This window comes from Hyla sarda, chromosome 11 (assembly GCF_029499605.1).
Source record: "Hyla sarda isolate aHylSar1 chromosome 11, aHylSar1.hap1, whole genome shotgun sequence".
Classification (NCBI taxonomy): Eukaryota; Metazoa; Chordata; class Amphibia; order Anura; family Hylidae; genus Hyla; species Hyla sarda.
This window is the reverse complement of record NC_079199.1, coordinates 45,065,416-45,088,416: the sequence shown is the minus strand read 5'-3', so window position 1 is coordinate 45,088,416 and position 23,001 is coordinate 45,065,416. Positions and strand designations below refer to the sequence as shown.

Genomic DNA, 23,001 nt, shown 5'->3' with positions numbered 1-23,001 from the left:
ATTAACTCCACTAACCTGGTGGTTATATACAGGTGGTTAATGTAAGTGATCCTGAATAAAACAATGTATTCCTTACCCCAATTGACTCAGCTATTCCCGAGATGTAGTTTGACTCAGGATCACCCTTACTAATCACCTGTATATTCAGGTTAGTGAGGTTGATCCATGTGTCAGTTTCCCTTTTGAAGAAGCTGCATACAGTTCCATATCTGCAGTGTTTTCCCTCTGTGACTGCATTATATAATGTGTATTAGGGATCAACAGATATAGATTTTTTTTTTTTAGGGCCGACACCGATAATCTGTGAATTTTAAAGCCGATATTGATAACTTATACCATAACATCGGTATAAGTTATCAGCTATTTCTGCGACCCCTTCCACCCCCCACGGCCCAGCAGAAGCCACTGCAGATCAATGATTTAAAGCGAGCTCTTTAACTCAATGAACTTCAGCGGCTCTTGCGGGGCCTGAGACCGCTGCCGCCACACGCTCCTCTCCCCCTGCCTGTCCTGGGATCATCCTGAGTCATCTTCTCCCACTCTTCACACGCTGATGGAGAAATGCTAGCACAGGTTTCCAGTATCCGTAGTTTCAGGTGCTGCAGAATGGGCAAAACAAAAATTGGAACAGGACCCTCAGTTTACGCAGAAGATTTTGTTCAGTGAGGAGGCAAACTTTTATGTGAACGGTGAAGTTAAACAAATCCACCGCTATTGGTCTGACACTAACCGACATTGGATGGATCCCTTTAACCCCTTAAGGACTGAGGGTTTTTCGTTTTTTGCACTTTCGTTTTTTCCCTCCTCACCTTTTAAAAATCATAACCCTTTCAATTTTGCACCTAAAAATCTATATGATGGCTTATTTTTGCGCCACCAATTCTACTTTGCAGTGACATCAGTCATTTTACATAAAAATCTACAGCGGAACGGGAAAAAAAATCATTGTGCACCGAAATTGAAGAAAAAAATCAATTTTGTAAATTTTGGGGGCTTCCGTTTCTATGCAGTACATTTTTCATTAAAAATTACACCTTCTCTTTATTCTGTAGGTCCATACGATTAAAATGATACCCTACTTATATAGGTTTGATTTTGTCGTACTACAAAAATCATAACTACATGCACGGAAATGTATACGTTTAAAATTGTCATATTCTGACCCCTATAACTTTTTTATTTTTCTTCGTATGGGGCGGTATGAGGGCTCATTTTTTGCGCAGTGATCTGACTTTTTTATCGGTTCTATTTTTGTATTGATCGTACTTTCTGATCGCTTTTTATTAATTTTTTCATGATATAAAAAGCGACCAAAAATACGTTATTTTGGACTTTGGAATTTTTTTGCGCGTACGCCATTGACCATGCGGTTTAATTAATTATATATTTTTATAGTTCGGACATTTACGCACGTGGCGATACCACATATGGTTATATTTATTTTTATTTACATCGTGTTTTTTTTTTTTTTTTATGGGAAAAGGGGGGTGATTTGAACTTTTATTAAGGAAAGGGTTAAATCACATTAACTTTTTTCCTTTTTTTTATTTTATTTTTTTTTTGCAATGTTATAGCTCCCATAGGGACCTATAACACTGCACACACTGATTGCCAGCAACTTTCGTTTTAGACGCAGCTTTAAACTTTGAACGCGCTATTAGCCCCAGGTCCCGGCTTCATATACATGCCGGGAACGACCCGATATGACGCGGGTTCACCGCGGGAGCTGGCCAAGGACTTAAATATACGTCCTTGGTCGTTAAAGGGTTAAGACTGTTGGAACACAAAAATTGATGGTATGGTGTGGTATATGGGGTACAAAGATAGTGAGGCCATTCTTCATCAATGGAAACCTCAAGGCCACTGGATATGCTAAATTGCTACATGATGATGTGTTTCCCTCTTTATGCACTGAAGCTGGCTTGTTCCCTGAGTTTTTCCAGCAAGATGGTGACCACCACATTATGGGTGTCTTTTGGGGTCATCTGAAGGCAATGGTCTATGCTGTGAAGATACGACATGGGCAGCACCTGAGACTACGGATACCGGAAGCCTGTGCTAGCATTTCTCCTGCGGTGTTGCTATCAGTGTGTGAAGAGTGGGAGAAGAGGGCTGCATTGACAATCCAACACAATGGGCAGCACATTGAACACATTTTATAAGTGGTCAGAAACTTGTAAATAACTCATGAAAGAATAAAGTTACGTTAAACCAAGCACATCATTGTTTTTCTTATGAAATTCCCATTAAGTTTGATGTGTCACAGGACCCTCTGTCTATTGAAATAACAAAAGTTGGATTCAAAATGGCCGCCATGGTCACCACCCATCTTGAAAAGTTTCCCCCCTAACATATACTAATGTGCCACAAACAGGAAGTTAATATCACCTACCATTCCCAATTTTTTAAGGTGTATCCATAGAAATGGCCCACCCTGTACATCTCCCATCAGAGTTGTAGTTTTGCAACAGGTAGGGAGCCACAGATTGGGGAACTTTGACATTAATAATCAGCAGCTCCTGTTCTGGTAGATCTTGGCTCTTCATGTATGGTTGAAGCTGGATTCATTTTCATAAGTAGTTGGCAAAAATAGATGATAAAAGATACAGATATTTGCTGTCATTTTCATTTTCCTCCAGTTGGCTGCTATTTTTATCTTAGGCTATGTTCAGGGAAAAAAAAATTCTGCACAGACAATCTGCTGCAGCAGAGTCCCATAATTTCAATGGCGTTCTGCGGCACTGCACATGGCGGAATTTCCATGGTAGATGTTTCTGCCATGGAAATCCCGATTCTGGCTCCCTCTGAAAGAATAGACTTTAGGCTTTCTGCGGATTCTGCTCGGATATGCATTGCTGTATGAGAGTGTGCACGATGTCTGTCCATGTTTTCCGGGTCGACATTCTGCACATTTTCGGCTGTGTGAATCTGGCCTTAAACTCGACTCTAATATCTTGATGCTTACAACAGGCATCATTGTATAGTAAAGTGTCAATTATTGCAGATGATACCAAGCACTGTAAAGTGGTTAACACGAGAGGACAGTGCACGGTGTATAGTAGAGAACACAATAGAGGACTGTGCACTGTTACAAATAGATCTTGATAGGTTGGATGCTTGGGCTGGCAAGTTCAACACAGGTAAATGTAAGGTTATGCACATTGGGAGGAATAATCCCGGCTGGGAATATGTATTAAATGGGACATATTAGGGATGACTGACATGGAAAAGGACATAAGACTTTAATAGTAAATTTATCTGTAGTGACCAGTGTCAGGCAGCTGCCTCCAATGCAAATAAAATCATGGGGTGCATTAAAAGAGGCAATCACTAGTCAGACCACACATGGAATACTGTGTACAGTACTGGGCACCAGTGTACAAGAAAGATTACAGTTGAGCTGGAGAGGGTTCAAAGACGGGCAACCAGAGTAATTTGGGGAATGGGAGCACTACAGTACCCAGAAAGATTATCAGAATGCGGGGAACTGCGGGCACGCAACAGGAGTGAGGATGCATCATGTACATTTGAGGCCTAAATTGGTGATTGCACAGGGATGGCTAATAGTTACAGCGGTTCTGATATAAACGCAAACAAAACACCCACATGTGACCCCAATTTGGAAACTACACCCCTCAAGGAACATAAGTGGTGCAGTGAGCATTTACACCCCACAGGTCTTTGACAAGTTGTCGTTAAATTTGGATGCAAAAATGAGTTGTTTTTTTTTTTTTCACTAAAATGCTGGTGTTACCCCAAATTTTTCATTTTTACAAAGTGATATAGGAGAAAAAGCCCCCCCCAAATTTGTAACACCATTTCTTCTAAGTATGGAAATACCCCATATGTGGATGTAAAGTGGTCTGTGGGCAAACTGCAATGCTCAGAAGAGGAGCGAAAAAAAAAAATTTTTTTTTTTGGGGGGGGGGGGGGGGGGGGGGGAGAAAATTTGGCCTGAATTGAAGGCTATGTGCGTTTACAAAGACTCCATTGCTCCAGAACAAACATTTAATTGCAAAGGTCTGTCAAATGCCAGTGGGTTGTAAATGTTCAGTGCACCCCTTGTTACATTCAGTGAGGGGTGTAGTTTCTGAAATGGGGTCACATGTGGGGGGTCCACTGTTCTGGCACCACAGGGGGCTCTGTAAATGCACATGGCCCCCCGACTTCTATTCCAACAAAATTCTCTCTCCATAATCTCAGTGACGCTCCTTCTCTTCTGAGCATTGTGTGTGCACCCGCAGAGCACATAGGGGGAGATTTATCAAAACCTGTGCAAAGGAAAAGTTGCTGAGTTGCCCATAGCAACCAATCAGATCACTGCTTTCATTTTTAACAAGGCCTCTGCAAAATGAAAGAAGCGATCTGATTGGTTACCATGGGTAACTGGGCAAGTTTTCCTTTGCATAGGTTTTGATAAATCTCCCCCATAACGTCCAGATATGAGGTATTTCCTTACCCAGAAGAAATAGTGTTACAAATTTTGGGCGGCTATTTCTCCTATTACCCCTTGTGAAAATGAAACATTTTAGTGAAAAAAAAAAAAAAAACATTCTTTTCAAGTCTCACTTTCTCATGAAAGTTTGTCAATCACCTGTGGGATGTTGAGGCTCACTTTACCCCCTTTCTACATTCTTTGAAGGGTGTAGTTTCTCAAATAGTATGGCATGTGTTTTTTTTTATTATTTTGCTGTTCTGGCACCATGGGGGCTTCCTAAATGCAACATGCACCACAAAAACCATTTCAGCAAAATTCGCTCTCCAGAAGTCAAATGTCTCTCCTTCCCTTCTGAGCCCTCAAGTGCACCCATAGAGCACTTTACATCCACATATGAGGCATTTCCTAACTCTAGAGAAATTGGGTTACAAATTTTGTGGGCATTTTCTCCTATTACACCTTGTGAAAATGAAAAAATTTGGGGTAACACCAGCATTTTAGTGAAAAAATAAAAAATGTGTCATTTTCGCGTCCCACTTTAATAAAAGTTTGTTCATCACCTGTGGGTGGTTTTAAGGCTCACTTTACCCCATGTTATGTTCCTTTAGGGGTGTAGGGTCCCAAAAAGTGTGCCATGTGTTGTCTCCCCCCCCCCCCCCTTTCTTTGCTGTTTTGGCACCATGGGGGCTTCCTAACTAAAAACCATTTCAGCAAAATTCGCCCTCCAAAAGTCCATTGTCGCTCCTTCCCTTTTGTGCCCTCTAGTGCACCCACAGAGCACTTTACATCCACATTGTGGGTCTTTTTTACCGTTTACCTCTTGTAAAAATGAAAAAAATGGGGCTACAATAACATGTTAGTGTAAAAAAAATGGAGGATTATAATTTTCTCCTCCACTTTGCTCTTATACCTGTGAAACACCTAAAGGGTTAGCAAACTTTCTGAATGTCACTTTAAGTACTTTGATGGGTGCATTTTTCAGAATGGGGTCCATTATTGGGGATTTATAAAATAAAGACCCTCAAATTCACTTTAAAACTGAACTGATCCCTGAAAAATTTTGATTTAGAAAATTTCCTGAAAAAGTGGAAAATTGCTGACTTTGAAACTTTGAAACCCTCTGTCTTCAAAAAGTAAAAAACATTTCAACTTTATGATGCAACATAAAGTAGACATATTGTATATGTGAATCAATGTAGAATTTATTTGGCATGTCTATTTTCCTTACAAGCAGAGAGCTTCAAAGTTAGAGAAAAAAAATTTCATGAATTGTTTCCATTTTTCACAAATATATTGTTTAAGTATCGATAAACATTTACCACTACCCTAAAGTAGAATGTCACGAAAAAACAATCTCAGAATGAAATTTATAAGTAAAAGCATCCCACCCCCTCAATGCAAGTCTATGACCACTGTCACACCCCCTTCCATAGACTTGTATTGAGGGGGCGGGCATGATGTCATAAGGGGCGGGACTATTACATCACGAGCTACCGGCTCCAGCGTTTGGACAGTTTGTTCCAAATGCTGAGCAGTGGAGTACCCCTTTAAGTTAACCTGATTTATGGGAGGAGTCTGGTCTTTATATACCCACCTGATCCACACAGGTGCTGTCAGCAGCGTGAAAGACGGGATGTCTTTTTTCTTTAATTAAACAGTCACTCTCACGGTATCCTCCCCCCCCCCCCCTCCCCCCCTCCCTCTTTAGGATTCCCTTCACTGCCTGCCAGGCACACCCCAGGCCTAATTATTCACCCAAGTGGTATACTCCACTCTGTATATGTGACTTGACCACAAATATAATTTATCACAGTGGCTCAGTTAATTTTAGACTATTGGGGAGATTTATCAAAACCCGTGCAAAGGAAAATTGCCTAGTTGCCCATAGTGACCAATCAGATCGCTTCTTCTATTTTTCAGGGGCCCTTTCAAAAAAATAAAAGAAGCAATCTGGTTGCTGTGAGCAACTGGTCAACATCACCTCTGCACAGATTTTGGTAAATATTCTAATATTGGCTGATTTTACAACAATTTTTTGTGCCAAAATTTAGTGCAGTTGTTGGTGCATAGTGCCACATTTTGGACTAAGCCGTTTTTTTTCTAAGTCACATTCCCTCTTTTTCAGTAAGGTATGTTTGCAAATTGCACCAGAATTCTTGCACATTGGCAACAATAAATATAGGCTAGTGTGTGTGTTTGTCCCCACTTCTATTCTTACATTTAGGGACATGTGTTGAAAAATAAACAATCTATTACAAGAATTAATCAAATTGTGAAAAAAAAAAACTACCATCTTTAGTGTAGGGTCACATATGGCGCATCTGCAGCCTAATTCATTCTGCGGACGTGCCGCTGCCAGTCACTACAGAAAGCTCCCTGCTGTGGCCTGGTAGTCCTGTGTGTCTGCTCGTAGCGGATCTGCAGTGAAATATCCACTGTGATGAGCAGACACACAGGGCTACCCGGCCGAAGCAGGGAGCTTTCTGTAGTGACTGGCATCAGCACGTCCGCAGCATGGAATACACTGTGGATGTGTTGTGTGGCCTTTGCCTTTTATAGGAGTACTGCAGCCATAGACAACTTATCCCCTATTCGCAGGATAGGGGATAAGTGTCTGATCATACGGGGACCCGGCACTGCTGTGGCTCTGCGCGGCCAATGCTCGTGTCGTCGACCTCACTAAGAGATGGACAGGCACGCCCCCTCCATTCAGCTTCACGGGTGAGGCAGGGATGCAGGAACGCAGCATCTCCACCTCTCCAATAGAAATACATTGAGGGGGCATGTCAGGCAAGGCGTCATGCTGCGAGCGACACTCCTCATGCACGGGGAGAGCCGCAGCAGAGCTGGGGCCCCATACAGGAGATTGCGGGGGGACCCAGCATTCGGACCCCCTGCAATCAGATCAAATCCTGCGGATAGGGGATAAGATGTATTAGGCTGCAGTACTCTTTTAATATATGTTTTCATACAGAAGTGTAAAGACGCACAATTGGTATATGGTAACAATTGTCAATTTAGCAATTAATAGAGAAACAACACTATGGTGAGGTATGGTGAGAAAAGTGCCTCAGCTTTGCTAATACAAGTGGTAATCATATGAAGAAAAGAAAAGCCGGCCACTCACCATAGTCCATCTTCTGGCTTTTATTTCAGAATATAATACTCACAAATACACAAAGGGAGGGGGAAGGAGCGGGGGTACAAAGGCAACAAGCTCCGTTTCGTACTTAGCAAGTGCTTTTTCTGGCCATTGATATGGCCGGAAGAAGCACTTGCTAAGTGTGAAACAGAGCTTGTTGCCTTTGTACCCCCCGCTCCTTCCCCCTCCCTTTGTGTATTTGTGAATATTATATTCTGAAATAAAAGCCAGAAGATGGACTATGGTGAGTGGCCGGCTTTTCTTTTCTTCATATGATTACCACTGCTGCATATTATTTACAGCCTGAGCACCACCACTATCTAGAAGCAAGAACCTTATTAACCCAGGGATCGGTTTTTCCCTACTACCGCAGTGCCGTAGGCGCATTTCTACTGTTTTGAATTTGCTAATACAAGTACATACCAAAATGTCAAGAGTGATGCCAGGTTCTGTACGCGCACAGTCCTACTATATTATGTATTCTTAGAATTGACATGTTACTCATTCATAATTTAATAGTTTAGAAGATAAGAGACCTTCACACCCCAATCTGTGTTGATCCAATGTCACCGAAATATGACTCAGGAGCTTCCTGCGGGTGACTCATCTTTCCTAAGTGACATGTCCACATACTAAAGGCATGTGTGCAATAGTTTACATTGCTTCCTATGTTAACCCTTCCCTGTAACTAAGCTAAACATGTGCACTGGTCATGACCTATACAAAGCCTCCCTGATGAGTATTGTAAAGGTATGATCAGCCTAAACCTGGACCAACCCGATTCATTCCGAGCCTTATTCAGTAATTTACAACGCACAACAAGCAGCACAATTCTTCTTGTCAAAATGACGTAACCAAACAGATCCCATAATAAGTCAAAGGGGTACATTGGGCTCAGTTGATGTCCCTCATTCAACAGGTCTGGCACTACTGCTACAGTCATGGCTTCCATTTTAACAGAAGCGGTGGTGAGAATAGAGCCTTAAAGGAATACTGCAGCCATAGACACTTATCCCCTATCCGTCCAGCTCTGCCGCGTCTTTCCCCTTGCAGGAGGCATGTCTGCTGCAGCATGATGCCATGGCCGACATGCCCCCTCCATGTATCTCTGTGGGAGAGGCGGAGATGCAGCGTTCATGCATCCTCGCCTCTCCCATAGATCTGAATGAAGGGGGCGTGTCTGTTGACCTCTTAGTGAGGTCGATGACACAAACAGGCGCACAGAGCCGCGGCAGTTTTGGGGCACTGTATGGGAGATTGCGGGTCTCAGCGGTCGGACACCCCCGTGATCAGATACTTATCTTCCATCCTGCGGATAGGGGTTAAGTGTTCTATGGCTGCAGTACCCCTTTAAAGGGGTTCCCCACTGCCCTGTCTTCCGGAGCTCCGCTCGCATCGTCCGGAAGTTTATTACTCCGTACGCTGTGTGCGGGCTTCCGTGTTCGAGGCTGCCCCCTTGTGACGTCACGCCCGCCCCCTCAACGAAAGTCTATGGGAAGGGGGCGCGACACCTGTAACTGCTTCCGGAAGCGCTGGAGGTTCTGTGGCTAATTCCTCCTTACCACGGGGACGGAAGATCATGACGTCACGACTCTGCCCCCGTGTGACGTCACAACCCGCCCTATCAATGCAAGTCTATGGGAGGGGGCGTGCAAAGTTATTTCCTATCCACAGGATATCTGATTGTAAAGCATTTAACCTCTTTGGCAAAAATTGGGAACAGAGTCTCCCATTAGAATAATTTGGTGGATTGCACATCAGCACCACCCACTGTATTCCTGAATCTAGAATGAAAAAGCTTAAAGGGGTACTAGGTTTTAGCAGAGAGCACTGTGGTCAGACTGAAAAGAACAACAACTTCCTCTGTAGTGTACAGCAGCTGATAAGTACTGGAAGGATTTACATTTACATATCTGTTTTAGCTTTCTGGAGCCAGTTTATATGAAAAAAATAAAATGTTTTCCCCGAGGTACCCCTTTATGGATAAGTTACTGCGGTACTCCTGCTGTGCAGAGGGAAATACGCTGCAGATTCTGCTACAAGCGGACACACAGGGCTACCCCATCTCAGCCCTGTGTGTGCAGTAAGGCTTGGAGGTGGGTGCAGTGTGCCAACATGACTGTGACGTGTGGGCCTGCCTCCATAGGTGTTTCATTCAGTCCCATTGTCACCGATATATAAAATCGGGGAATATCAATGTAGTCGCCTTTTACAAGCATTTGTGAAAGAATGGGTTGTTCAAAAGAGCTCACTGAATCCCAGCGTGGTCCTGTAATAAAAGCCACCGCCACAACAAGTCTGATCCTGAAATGTCTTTCCTCCTAGATCTCCTACAATCAACTCTAAGGCCAGGTTCACATTTCAGAATGTCTGGCTGCATTTTGGATTTCGAGTGCAGCCAGCGCCAACTGAATTAGTTGGCACTAGGATCACGCAGACGTTGCCGTCTCCATAGATGTCAATGTCTGCGCAGCAGAAATCCACCAGAACACTGAACTATTTTAATGTTCTGGTGGAATTTTTCAAGTGGATTTTCCGGGTGGAAAGTCAGTCTTAAAAATGCTGCAGTGTGCACTGTACAGCGGATTCCATTGCCAACAATGAGACTCTGCTGCACCAGAATTTCAGAGTGGAATTCCTCATGGAAATTCTGTAGTGTGAACCAGGCCTAAGGGCTTGTCCACACTGCTTAATTTTCTCTACTTCTCTATGCAAAAAAACATGGCACACAAGTCATTTAAAGAGGTACTCCAGTGAAAAACAAATGTATTTTTTTTTTGTTTTTTTTTCAAATCAACTGGTGCTAAAAAGTAAACAGATTTGTAAATTATTTCAATATAAAAATCTTAATCCTTCCAGTACTTATCAGCTGCTGTATACTACAAAGGAAGTTGACTTGTTCTTTTCTGTCTGACCACAGTGCTCTCTGCTGACACATCTGTCCATGTCAGGAACTGTCCAGAGTATCCCCATATCAAACCTATCCTGCTCTGGACAATTCCTGACACGGACAGAGGTGTCAGCAGAGAGCACTGTGGTCAGACTGTAAAGAAATTCTATGCTTAATTAAGTTCAATGTTTTGTTAATCTGAATTTTATGTGATGGATCACAATAAAACACAATAGTCTAAGTTGGTGAAGTGAAATGAGAAAAATATATAAATAAAGATATTGTTTAGAAATAGAAAAACATGCGTATGTAGTCACCCCCCCTTTTTTTTTTTTAGGAAGCCCATAAAAAGCTCTGGTGGAACCTGTTACCTTCAGAAGTCACATAATTAGTGAAATTATGTTCACCTGTGTGTAATCTATCACATGATCTGTCATTACATATAGACACCTTTTTTGAAAGGCCCCAGAGGCTGCAACACCTAAGCAAGAAGCATCAGTAACCAAACACTGCCATGAAGACCAAGGAACTTTCCAAACAAGTAAGGGACAATGTTGTTGAGAAGTACAAGTCAGGGTGAGGTTATAAAAAAAAATATCCAAATCTTTGATGATCCCCAGGAGCACCATCAAATCTATCAAAACCAAATGGAAAGAACATGGCACAACAGAAAACCTGCCAAGAGACGGCCACCCACCAAAACTCATGGACCGGGCAAGGAGGGCATTAATTAGAGAGGCAGCACAGAGACATAAGGTAACCCTGGAGAAGCTGCAGAGTTCCAGAGACTGGAGTATTTGGACATAGGACAACAATAAGCCGTACGCTCCATAGAGTTTGGCTTTATTGCAGAGTGGCCAGAAGAAAGCCATTACTTTAAGCTAAAAATAAAACTGCATGTGGAAGACTCCCAAAATGTATGGAGGAAGGTGCTCTGGTCTGATGAGACTAAAATTTAACTTTCTGGCCATCAAAGAAAACGCAAAGTCTGGCGCAAATCCAACACATCACCCAAAGAACACCATCCTGTCTTTCAGCAGGACTGGGGAAACTGGTCAGAGTTGAGGGAAAGATGGATGGTGCTAAATACTGGGATATTCTTGAGCAAACCCTGTAGCACTCTGTGCATGATAGGAGGCTAGGACGGAGGTTCACCTTACAGCAGGACAATAACCCCAAACACACTGCTAAAGCAACACTTAAGTGGTTTAAACATGTAAATGTGTTGGAATGGCCTAGTCAAAGCCCAGATCTCAATCCAATCGAAAATCTGTGGTCAGACTTAAAGATTGTTGTTCACAAGCGCAAACCGTCCAACTTGAAGGAGCTGGAGCAGTTGTGAAAGGAGGAATGGTCAAAAATCCTAGCGGTAAGATGTGGCAGCTCATAGAGACTTATCCAAAGCGACTTAAAACTGTGATTGCTGCAAAAGGCGGCTCTACAAAGTATTGACTTTAGGGGGGTGAATAGTTATGCACAATAAATAAAATAAAAAATATCTTCAAAGTTGTGAGTATGTTCTGTAAATTAAATCATCAAAATCCTTAAACAGTCAATGTTAATTCCATGTTGTGAGGCACCAAAATATGAAAAAAGTCAAGGGGTGAATACTTCTGCAAGGCACTGTAATTTTTTTTTTTATAAAACTAATTTACTAATCTGTTTAATTTTCTACCACCAGTTGATACATTTATTTTCACCAGAGTATCCCTTTAAGGCAGATTCCAGTAGAATTTCCATGTGGATAATTTGCCAGGAATCCTTGTAGAATCAATGAAATAATCCTCATCAGGACCTTCCATTGACAGCAATGTGGCTTTTATTCCAAGAGGATTCCAGGCAGAATATCCACATTGCTTAAAATAAGGCTACATTCACACTGCCGCTGCGCCCAGATGGAAAACGGCTGTTAGGCTCTTCTTTTTTTTCTCCTGCCTTTTATGTCTGTTATCGGGACGGGGCACAATGGATGGATCCCATTAACTATAATGGGGTCCGTTTGGCACCGTTGTTTCTTTAGAGGGAGAAAAAGACATCGCAAGCACTAATTATTCTCCCCTCCTTTCTTGACGTCCCCTGCCTGCTGGGTCACAATGGCAGTGTGAAAGGGGCCTTACTTGTGTGCCATGGTTTTTGCATGAAGAAGTAGAGGAAAGTCAGTGTAAAAATTCAGCAGTGTGGACGGGCCCTTGGACACACTATGTAAATTGTGCTTGGAATTATTCTGAGCAGAGTTCCACTTGCAGTCAGGATACACATTACCTTTCATATATCTCTCTGGGTTTCCTTAACATCGAAAAATGCTTTTATTCTCTGGTGCTAAGACTAAAGGAGGCATTCCAAGCCCCTGAAATGTGAGGGCTGGCACACTTCCCCACTCCTGCTTGATTGACAGTCAGCTTGAAGCCAAGCCCTGTTTCCAAATCTGGCACAGCACAGGAATGGAGGCATTGCTATGACTGTCAATCACACAGGGACAGAAATGGAATAGAGGTAGTTGTTTCGCCCCCTCAGAACTTCAGGGACATGGGAATGCCTCTTTGACCCTAACAAATTTTTATGAAAACTGTCATCTGTTCACCCAGGCTAAACCCAATATATTGGGTTATAGTGTGGGTAAACAGGAGACCAATGAGGGGTTAATGGGTTTAATACGTACCTGCACTCCAGAGATCTGCCCGCTGGCTCAGTTTGAAAAGTAATTGTCGGGGGTCACATGAGCGCTCAGTTGGCACAGCGCTCACATGACCCGCAGCAATGAATATTCATATTGAGTTGGTCGCCCTGCCTCTAGTGCGCAATTCACTGAAGATGGAAGGGACAGATATTTGGTGGGACAGATCTCCGGAGTTGCGGGTACGTATTTAACCCATTAACCCCTCATCGGTCTCCTGTTCACCCACACTATAACCCAGTGTATTGGGTTTAGTGTGGGTGAACAGATGAGCATTTTCCTTTAACAGTGTCAGTAGTTTGGAACATGATTTTCAGCTGAAATCACATGAATTACATCAAAACTTTAAAGTGTACTCTGCCAAAAACATATTATCCCCTATCCAAAAGATGTGGGATAAGATTTTAGATTGCAGGGTCCTGCTGCTGGGGACTCATGTGATCTCCGCTGCTACTATGTAGTAGCCATCACGCCCCCTCCCATAGACATGAATGGAGGGGGCGGGGCATGGCCAATGCGGAAGCTGTAAGCTTCCATGTTTCGGCCTGTGGTGGCCCAGAGATCACAGGAGACCCCAGGGGCAGGACTTCCACGATCTAACATCTAACATGGATAGGGGATAAGAGATGTATTTAAGCGGAACACCCCTTTAAGTCCAAAGCTGATCTCCTGCCAGTATTACACAGATCTGTGCGAAGAGACGCAGCTCATACCTGGCGGTAGTTTCTGATGCCCATCGAGTTGTGTACGAGCCCTTTTCTATTCCAGCATGACTGTGCCCCAGTGCACACAGCAAGGCCCAAAAAGGTATGAAGGATGAGTCTGGTGTCCCAGACCCCTGACCTCAACCCCATGCAACACCTTCGGGATGAGCAGGAATGGGGATTGTGGGCCAGGCCCCATACTCCAACAAATAGAGATTAGATTGTCTTCTAGACAAATGGACCAAATTCCCACAAAAACCTCCAGTCATGTCAAGTCTTCCCAGGAGAGTGGAGGCTGCAAAGGGAGGACCAACTCCATATTACTGCCTACGGATATAGGATGGGATGCAGGGGTCAAGTCCTGGGGAAAAAAAGTGTGGGAACTCCCCCTAGATTTCCACTTAAATGGACAAAAGGATAGGGGATAAGATGTCTGATCCCGGGGGTCCCGCCGCTGGGGACCCCCCACGTTCTCCCTGCTGCTCCCGGCTTTTGTTGGGTGCAGCGCCAGAAGCTCATAACATCATGGTCACGGCCCCTCAATGAAAGTCTATTGACTCCTGCTAATGGGAACTGCGTTCCTGCTGTGGAAAAAGTGCAGGAACTCCGTTCCCATGAGTCCCTGCAGTACTTGAGCCCTGATGGGATGTCCTAGAATTTCCTGTAGGTGTCCTAAAAATTATTTTCTCCATACAGAATAAGGTGTCAGACATCAGGCGGAAATAGATTTGTTGTGGATTTATGGCAGAAACGCGAGGAATAGTCGCAGGTTGCGAATTTGAATGATCCCAATGCAATGAGCTGACAATCTCTGTATGTGTGAACAGAGCCCTGTTATTCCCCAGCTGTAGAGCCAGAGGTTACACACCACTGCCCTAAGACCTGGGGCCCCCTTGAAAGCAGTGTCTCCTAACCAGGGTGCCTCCAGCTGTTGCAAAACTACAACTCCCAGCATGCCCGGACAGCCAAAGGCTGTCCGGGCATGCTGGGAGTTGTAGTTTTGCAACAGCTGGAGGCATCCTGGTTAAGAGACACTGCTTTAAAGTTTGGCTGTGCTGGCATGCTGTGAGTTGTAGTTTTGCAACAGCTGGAGGCACCCTGGTTGGGAAACACTGATAGCGAAGCTGTACCAACGCTCTGCCCCTGCAGCAGGTCTGAGTCCCGTTTCACTGTAGCAGTTGCATAGCCTCCTGGTACTTGTAGTCCCCGTACACTGGCCCCAGGGTGCGCTGCTGTGAAGTTTCACTCTCAGTAGCAGTGAAAACAACACCCCATTCCTGCACAGCATTTCCCGCCCTTCCCCCTCTAACATACGGGCACTTCTCGCACCGACCAATCCCGCTGCCTCTTCAGCAGCACTCTGTGCTCTCACACTAGCTTGCTAGGCTTGGGCCCTGGCCTCTCTGCTGGTGTGGAAGCAGCGCGCTGCAGCCAATCAGCGGCCGCCCTCCTTTTTGAACCTGTCCGTTCGTCAGCACGGCGCTGGGCGGGGATAGTGATCCGAGCAGGTTAGGTTGTGTTTGTGTTCTGTGTGCCATGGACTCAGCCCAGTGATATTGACAATAGAGAGGAAATTGACAAGAGGGGGGCAAAATCCTGACCGCAGCCGCCGCGCTCCTCTCCCTCTGCCCCCCGGGGACAGACGCAGCCAGGGTCCAGGCCCGGGGAATGTGACTCCCTCTCTGTCAGGGATTTCCGAGGTGATTGTCAACGGAGGAGGATTATCCCGGGCTCGCAGGAACAAGCTGCTGCTACCGGGGGAAGCACTGAGGCCTTGGCTGAGAGCACAGCCACCCGCAGGAAAGGAAGGACGGGAGGGAGGGAGAGCCCTCTGTGCGGCGCCTCCGGTTACCAGGAAACCCCTGTAAAATCTCTGATCCCTATTAGGAGCTCCAAGGTAATCCGCCACATTCCTGCCTCCCGTGTGTGAGTGTGGGGCACAGCCCCTCCCCCGCCGGCATATGTACAGTGTGTGAGGAGGTACAGTGTGTCCATATCCCGATATACAGTGTGGATATACAGTTTGGGTGCTTATCCTGATGTACAGTGTGTGAGGATGTACAGTGTGCATATCCTGATGTACAGTGTGTGAGGATGTACAGTGTGTGAGGATGTACAGTGTGCATATCCTGATGTACAGTGTGTGAGGATGTACAGTGTGTGAGGATGTACAGTGTGCATATCCTGATGTACAGTGTGTGAGGATGTACAGTGTGCATATCCTGATGTACAGTGTGCATATCCTGATGTACAGTGTGTGAGGATGTACAGTGTGCATATCCTGATGTACAGTGTGTGAGGATGTACAGTGTGTGAGGATGTACAGTGTGCATATCCTGATGTACAGTGTGCATATCCTGATGTACAGTGTGCATATCCTGATGTACAGTGTGCATATCCTGATGTACAGTGTGCATATCCTGATGTACAGTGTGCATATCCTGATGTACAGTGTGTGAGGATGTACAGTGTGCATATCCTGATGTACAGTGTGTGAGGATGTACAGTGTGCATATCCTGATGTACAGTGTGTGAGGATGTACAGTGTGCATATTCTGATGTAGTGTGTGAGGATGTACAGTGTGTGCATATCCTGATGTACAGTGTGTGAGGATGTACAGTGTGTGCATATCCTGATGTACAGTGTGTGAGGATGTACAGTGTGTGCATATCCTGATGTACAGTGTGTGAGGATGTACAGTGTGTGAGGATGTACAGTGTGTGCATATCCTGATGTACAGTGTGTGAGGATGTACAGTGTGTGCATATCCTGATGTACAGTGTGTGTGCGTGCATGTACATATCCCAATAAAGTGTGTGAGGATGTACAGTGTGTGTGTGTGTGTGTGTGCGCGCGCGCATATCCCGATGTACAGTTTGTGTGCATATCCTGATGTATAGTGTGTTAGGATGTACAGTGTGTATATCCTGTGTGTAAATCCCGATATACAGTGTGTGAGGATGTACAGTGTGTGTGCGCATATCCCGATGTACAGTGTGTGCATATCCTGATATACAGTGTGTGCATCCCTATATACAGTGTGTGTATCCTGTGTGCATATCCCGATAAAGTGTATGAGGATGTACAGTGTGTGTGTGTGCACGCACATATCCCGATATACAGTGTGTGAGGATGTACAGTGTGTGCATATCCTGATATACAGTGTGTGCATATCCCGATATACTGTGTGTGAGGATGTACAGTGTGTGCATATCCCTATATACAGTGTGTGAGGATGTACAGTGTGTGAGGATGTACAGTGTGTGCATATCCCGATGTACAGTGTGTGCATATCCTGATATACAGTATGAGGATGTACAGTGTGTGCATATCCTGATATACAGTGTGTGAGGATGTACAGTGTGTGCATATCCTGATATACAGTGTGAGGATATACAGTGTGTGCATATCCTAATGTACAGTGTGTGAGGATGTACAGTGTGTGTATATCCCGATATACAGTGTGTGTATATCCTGTGTGAATATCCCGATATACAGTGTGTGTATATCCCGTGTGCATATCCCGATATACAGTGTGTGTGTATCCCGATAAACAGTGTATGAGGATGTAGAGTGTGTGTGCGCATATCCCGATATACAGTGTGTGAGGATGTACAGTGTGCATATCCCTATATACAGTGTGTATATCCAGTGTGCATATCCCGATATACAGTGTTTATATACCCCGATAAACAGTGTATGAGAATGTACAGTATGTTTGCATATCCCGATATACAGTGTGTGCGGATGTAGAGTGTGTGTGTGTGAATATCCCGATAAACAGTGTGTGAGGATGTACAGTGTGTGTGCATATCCCGATGTACAGTGTGTGCGCATATCCTGATGTACAGTGTGTGAGGATGTACAGTGTGTGTGCATATCCTGATGTACAGTGTGTGTGCATATCCTGATATACAGTGTGTGTGCATATCCTGATGTACAGTGTGTGCATGTACATATCCCGATAGTGTGTGAGAGGATGCACAGTGTGTGTGTGTGCATATCCCGATGTACAGTGTGTGTGTATCCTGATATAAAGTGTCAGGATGTACAATGTGTGTGTGTATATCCCAGTGTGTGAGGATGTACAGTGTGTGTGCATATTCCGATGTACAGTGTGTGTGTATATCCCGATATACAGTGTGTGAGGATGTACAGTGTGTGTGCATATTCTGATATACAGTGTCAGGATGTACAGTGTGTGTGTGTGCATATCCCGATATACAGTGTGTGAGGATATAGTGTGTGCATATCCTGATATACAGTGTGTGAGGACGTACAGTGTGTGCATATCCCGATAAACCGTGTATGAGGATGTACACTGTGTGTGCGTGCATATCCCGATATACAGTGTGTGAGGATGTACAGTGTGTATATCCAGATATACAGTGTGTGAGGATATAGTGTGTGCATACCCCGATATACAGTGTGTGAGGATGTACAGTGTGTGCATATCCTGATGTACAGTGTGTGAGGATGTGCAGTGTGTGTGCATATCCCGATGTACAGTGTGTGTGCGCGCATATCCTGATATACAGTGTGTGAGGATGTACAGTGTGTGTGTGTGTGTGCGCATATCCCGATGTACAGTGTGTGCGTATCCTGATATACAGTGTCAGGATGTACAGTGTGTGTGTGTGTGTGTGCATATCCCAGTGTGTGAGCATGTACAGTGTGTGTGCATATTCCGGTATACAGTGTCAGGATGTACAGTGTGTGAGTGCGCATATCCCAGTGTGTGAGCATGTACAGTGTGTGTGCATATTCCGATATACAGTGTCAGGATGTACAGTGTGTGAGTGCGCATATCCCAGTGTGTGAGGATGTACAGTGTGTGTGTGTGTGTGTGTGTGTGTGTGTGTGTGCGCGCGCGCGCGTGCATATCCCGATGTACAGTGTGTGTGCATATCCTGATGTACAGTGTGTGTGTGCGTATCCCAATGTACAGTGTGTGCGTATCCTGATATACAGTGTCAGGATGTACAGTGTGTGAGGATGTACGGAATATCGGTATAAGTTATCGGCTATTGGCCTGAAAGGTCGCAGATTATCGGTATCGGCCCTAAAAAATCCATATCTGTCGATCCCTTGTATATATACATCACGTGTGTATGATGGTATATTGTATATATGAGGATATAAAATGTTTTAGGTTATACAATGTGTATGAGGAGATACTGTGTGTATATATAAGGACATACAGTGTGTATGAGGAGATAATAAATGCCCAAATACAGTGTGTATATATGAGGAGCTACAGTGTATGAGGAGGTACAGTGGGTGTGTAGTAGGGTATACTGTATACAGTATATGAGGCTACACAGTGTGTATATGTATATACAGCATGTGTGTGGGATATACAGTATGTGTATGGGAATACACTGTGTATAACCAGTGTGTGTATATACTGTGTGTATTAAAAGCGTGTATCGGGGTATACTGTTCGTATATACAGTGTGTGGATATACTGTATGTGTATATAAAGTGATTTAGGATATACTGTGTATATACAGTGTATGCGGATATACTGTGTATATCAGCTAATATTCTGTGTATAGAGTGTATGCGGATATATATTCTATGTGTAAATACAGTACGCAGATATACTGCACGTGTATATATAGTGTATGAGGATATACTGTATGTGTATATATACTCTGTGTGAGGATATACGGTGTGTGTGTGTGTGTATGAGCATATACTGTATATTTAATATACTGTGTGTGAGGATATACTGTATGTAGTGTGTGTGAAGATATAATGTGTGTATTAGGATATACTGTGTGTATATACAGTGTGAGGATATACTGTATGTGTATATAGTTTGTGTATACAGTGTATGTATGAGAATATACTGTGTGTATGTAGTGTGTATGTATGAGGATATACTGTATGTGTGTATGAGGGTATACTGTATGTGTATGTATGTGGATATACTGTATGTGTATATAGTTTGTGTATACAGTGTATGTATGAGGATATACTGTATGTGTATGTAGTGTATGAGGATATACTGTATGTGTATGTAGTGTGTGTGGATATACTGTATGTGTATGTGTGGATATACTGTTTGTGTGTGGATATACTGTATGTGTATGTGTGGATATACTGTTTGTGTGTATGAGCATATACTGTATGTAGTGTGTGGGTGTGTGTGTGTGTGTGTGTGTGTATACTGTATGTGTATGTAGTGTGTGTGTGTATATACTGTATATGTGTATGAGCATATACTGTGTGTATGTAGTATGTGTGTGTGTATATACTGTATGTGTATGTAGTATGTGTGTGTGTGTATATCCTGTATTTGTGTGTGTGTGTGTGTATATCCTGTATTTGTGTGTGTGTGTGTGTGTATATCCTGTATTTGTGTGTGGGTGGATATCCTGTATTTGTGTGTGGGTGGATATCCTGTATGTGTGTGGGTGGATATCCTGTATTTGTGTGTGAGGATATACTGTGTGTGTGAGGATATACTGTGTGTGTGAGGATATACTTGTGTGTGTGTGTGTGTGTGTGTGTGGATATACTGTGTGTGTGTGTGAGGATATACTGTGTGTGTGTATGTAGTGTGTGTATGAGGATATACTGTATGTGTATGTAGTGTGTATGAGGATATACTGTATGTGTATGTAGTGTGTATGAGGATATACTGTGTGTATGTAGTGTGTGTATGAGGATATACTGTGTGTATGTAGTGTGTGTGTGTATATGAGGATATACTGTATGTGTATGTAGTGTGTGTGTATGAGGATATAGTGTATGTGTATGTAGTGTGTATGAGGATATACCGTGTGTGTATGTAGTGTGTGTGTATGAGGATATACTGTGTGTGTGTATGAGGATATACTGTATGGGTATGGAGTGTGTGTGTGTGTGTGTGTGTATGAGGATATACTGTATGGGTATGTAGTGTGTGTGTGTGTGTGTGTGTATGAGGATATACTGTATGGGTATGTAGTGTGTGTGTGTGTGTATGAGGATATACTCTATGGGTATGTAGTGTGTGTGTGTATGAGGATATACTGTATGGGTATGTAGTGTGTGTATGAGGATATGTAGTGTGTGTGTGTATGAGGATATACTGTATGGCCCAGTTATCAAACTGTGAGAGAAAAAGTGGAGAGATTTCCCCACAACAACCAATCACAGCTCAGCTAACGAGCTCTGGTAAAGTGAAATCTGAGCTGTGATTGGTTGCTGTGGGGAAATCACTCCACTTTTTCTCTCACACAGTTGAATAAATCTGGGCCTATGTGTATATACAGTGTGTGCGTATGAGGATATGCTTTGTGTATATACAGTGTGTGCGTATGAGGATATGCTTTGTGTATATACAGTGTGTGCGTATGAGGATATGCTTTGTGTATATAGTGTGTGTGTATATACAGTGCGCGTATGAGGATGTGCTTTGTGTATATACAGTGTGTGCGTATGAGGATATGCTTTGTGTATATACAGTGTGCGCGTATGAGGATGTGCTTTGTGTATATACAGTGCGCGTATGAGGATGTGCTTTGTGTATATACAGTGTGTGCGTGTGAGGATGTGCTTTGTGTATATACAGTGTGTGCGTGTGAGGATGTGCTTTGTGTATATACAGTGTGCGCGTATGAGGATGTGCTTTGTGTATATACAGTGTATGAGGATGTGCTTTGTGTATATAGTGTGTGTGTGTATATGAGGATATGCTTTGTGTATATACAGTGTGCGCGTATGAGGATGTGCTTTGTGTATTTTACATGTGTGTGTGTATGAGGATGTGCTTTGTGTATATAGTGTGTGTGTGTATGAGGATATGCTTTGTGTATATACAGTGTGTGCGTATGAGGATATGCTTTGTGTATACAGTGTGCGCGTATGAGGATGTGCTTTGTGTATATACAGTGTGTGCGTGTGAGGATGTGCTTTGTGTATATACAGTGTGCGCATATGAGGATGTGCTTTGTGTATATACAGTGTGCGCGTGTGAGGATGTGCTTTGTGTATATACAGTGTGCGTGTGAGGATGTGCTTTGTGTATATACAGTGTGCGTGTGAGGATGTGCTTTGTGTATATACAGTGTGTGCATATGAGGATGTGCTTTGTGTATATACAATGTGTGCGTATGAGGATGTGCTTTGTGTATATACAGTGTGTGTGTATGAGGATGTGCTTTGTGTATAAACAGTGTGTGCGTATGAGGATGTGCTTTGTGTATATACAGTGTGTGCGTATGAGGATGTGCTTTGTGGATATACAGTGTGCGTGTATGAGGATGTGCTTTGTGTATATAGTGTGTGCGTATGAGGATGTGCTTTGTGGATATACAGTGTGCGCGTATGAGGATGTGCTTTGTGGATATACAGTGTGCGCGTATGAGGATGTGCTTTGTGGATATACAGTGTGTGCGTATGAGAATGTGCTTTGTGGATATACAGTGTGTGCGTATGAGGATGTGCTTTGTGTATAAACAGTGTGTGCGTATGAGGATGTGCTTTGTGTATAAACAGTGTGTGCGTATGAGGATGTGCATTGTGTATATACAGTGTGTGCGTATGAGGATGTGCTTTGTGTATATACAGTGTGCGTGTATGAGGATGTGCTTTGTGTATATAGTGTGTGTGCGTATGAGGATGTGCTTTGTGTATATACAGTGTGTGCGTATGAGCATGTGCTTTGTGTATATACAGTGTGCGTGTATGAGGATGTGCTTTGTGGATATACAGTGTGTGCGTGTGAGGATGTGCTTTGGGGATATACAGTGTGTGCGTATGAGGATGTGCTCTGTGTATATACAGTGTGCGTATGAGATGTGCTTTATGTATATACAGTGTGCGCGTATGAGGATGTGCTTTGTGTATATAGTATGTGCTTTGTGTATATACAGTGTGTGCGTATGAGGATATGCTTTGTGTATATACAGTGTGCGTGTATGAGGATGTGCTTTGTGTATATACAGTGTGCGTATGAGGATATGCTTTGTGTATATACAGTGTGTGCGTATGTGCTTTGTGTATATACAGTGTGTGCGTATGAGGATGTGCTTTGTGTATATACAGTGTGCGTGTATGAGGATATGCTTTGTGTATATACAGTGCGCGTATGAGGATGTGCTTTGTGTATATACAGTGTGTGCGTATGAGGATATGCTTTGTGTATATACAGTGTGTGC

The 23,001-nt window shown here is 43.5% G+C and overlaps 1 protein-coding gene across 3 annotated transcripts in view; it reads left to right on the top strand.

Annotated features, from left to right (window-relative positions):
• The first annotated feature begins 15,298 nt into the window (after positions 1-15,298).
• PPP2R5E (protein phosphatase 2 regulatory subunit B'epsilon) overlaps positions 15,299-23,001 on the top strand; it is a 132,188-nt gene continuing 124,485 nt past the window's right edge. For 2 of the 3 annotated variants that reach the window (XM_056545491.1, XM_056545492.1), the window contains exon 1: positions 15,299-15,745. The gene's annotated coding sequence lies outside the window, so the exon portion shown is untranslated. The remainder of the gene's footprint in view (positions 15,746-23,001) is intronic. The other variant, XM_056545490.1, reaches the window with a different exon arrangement.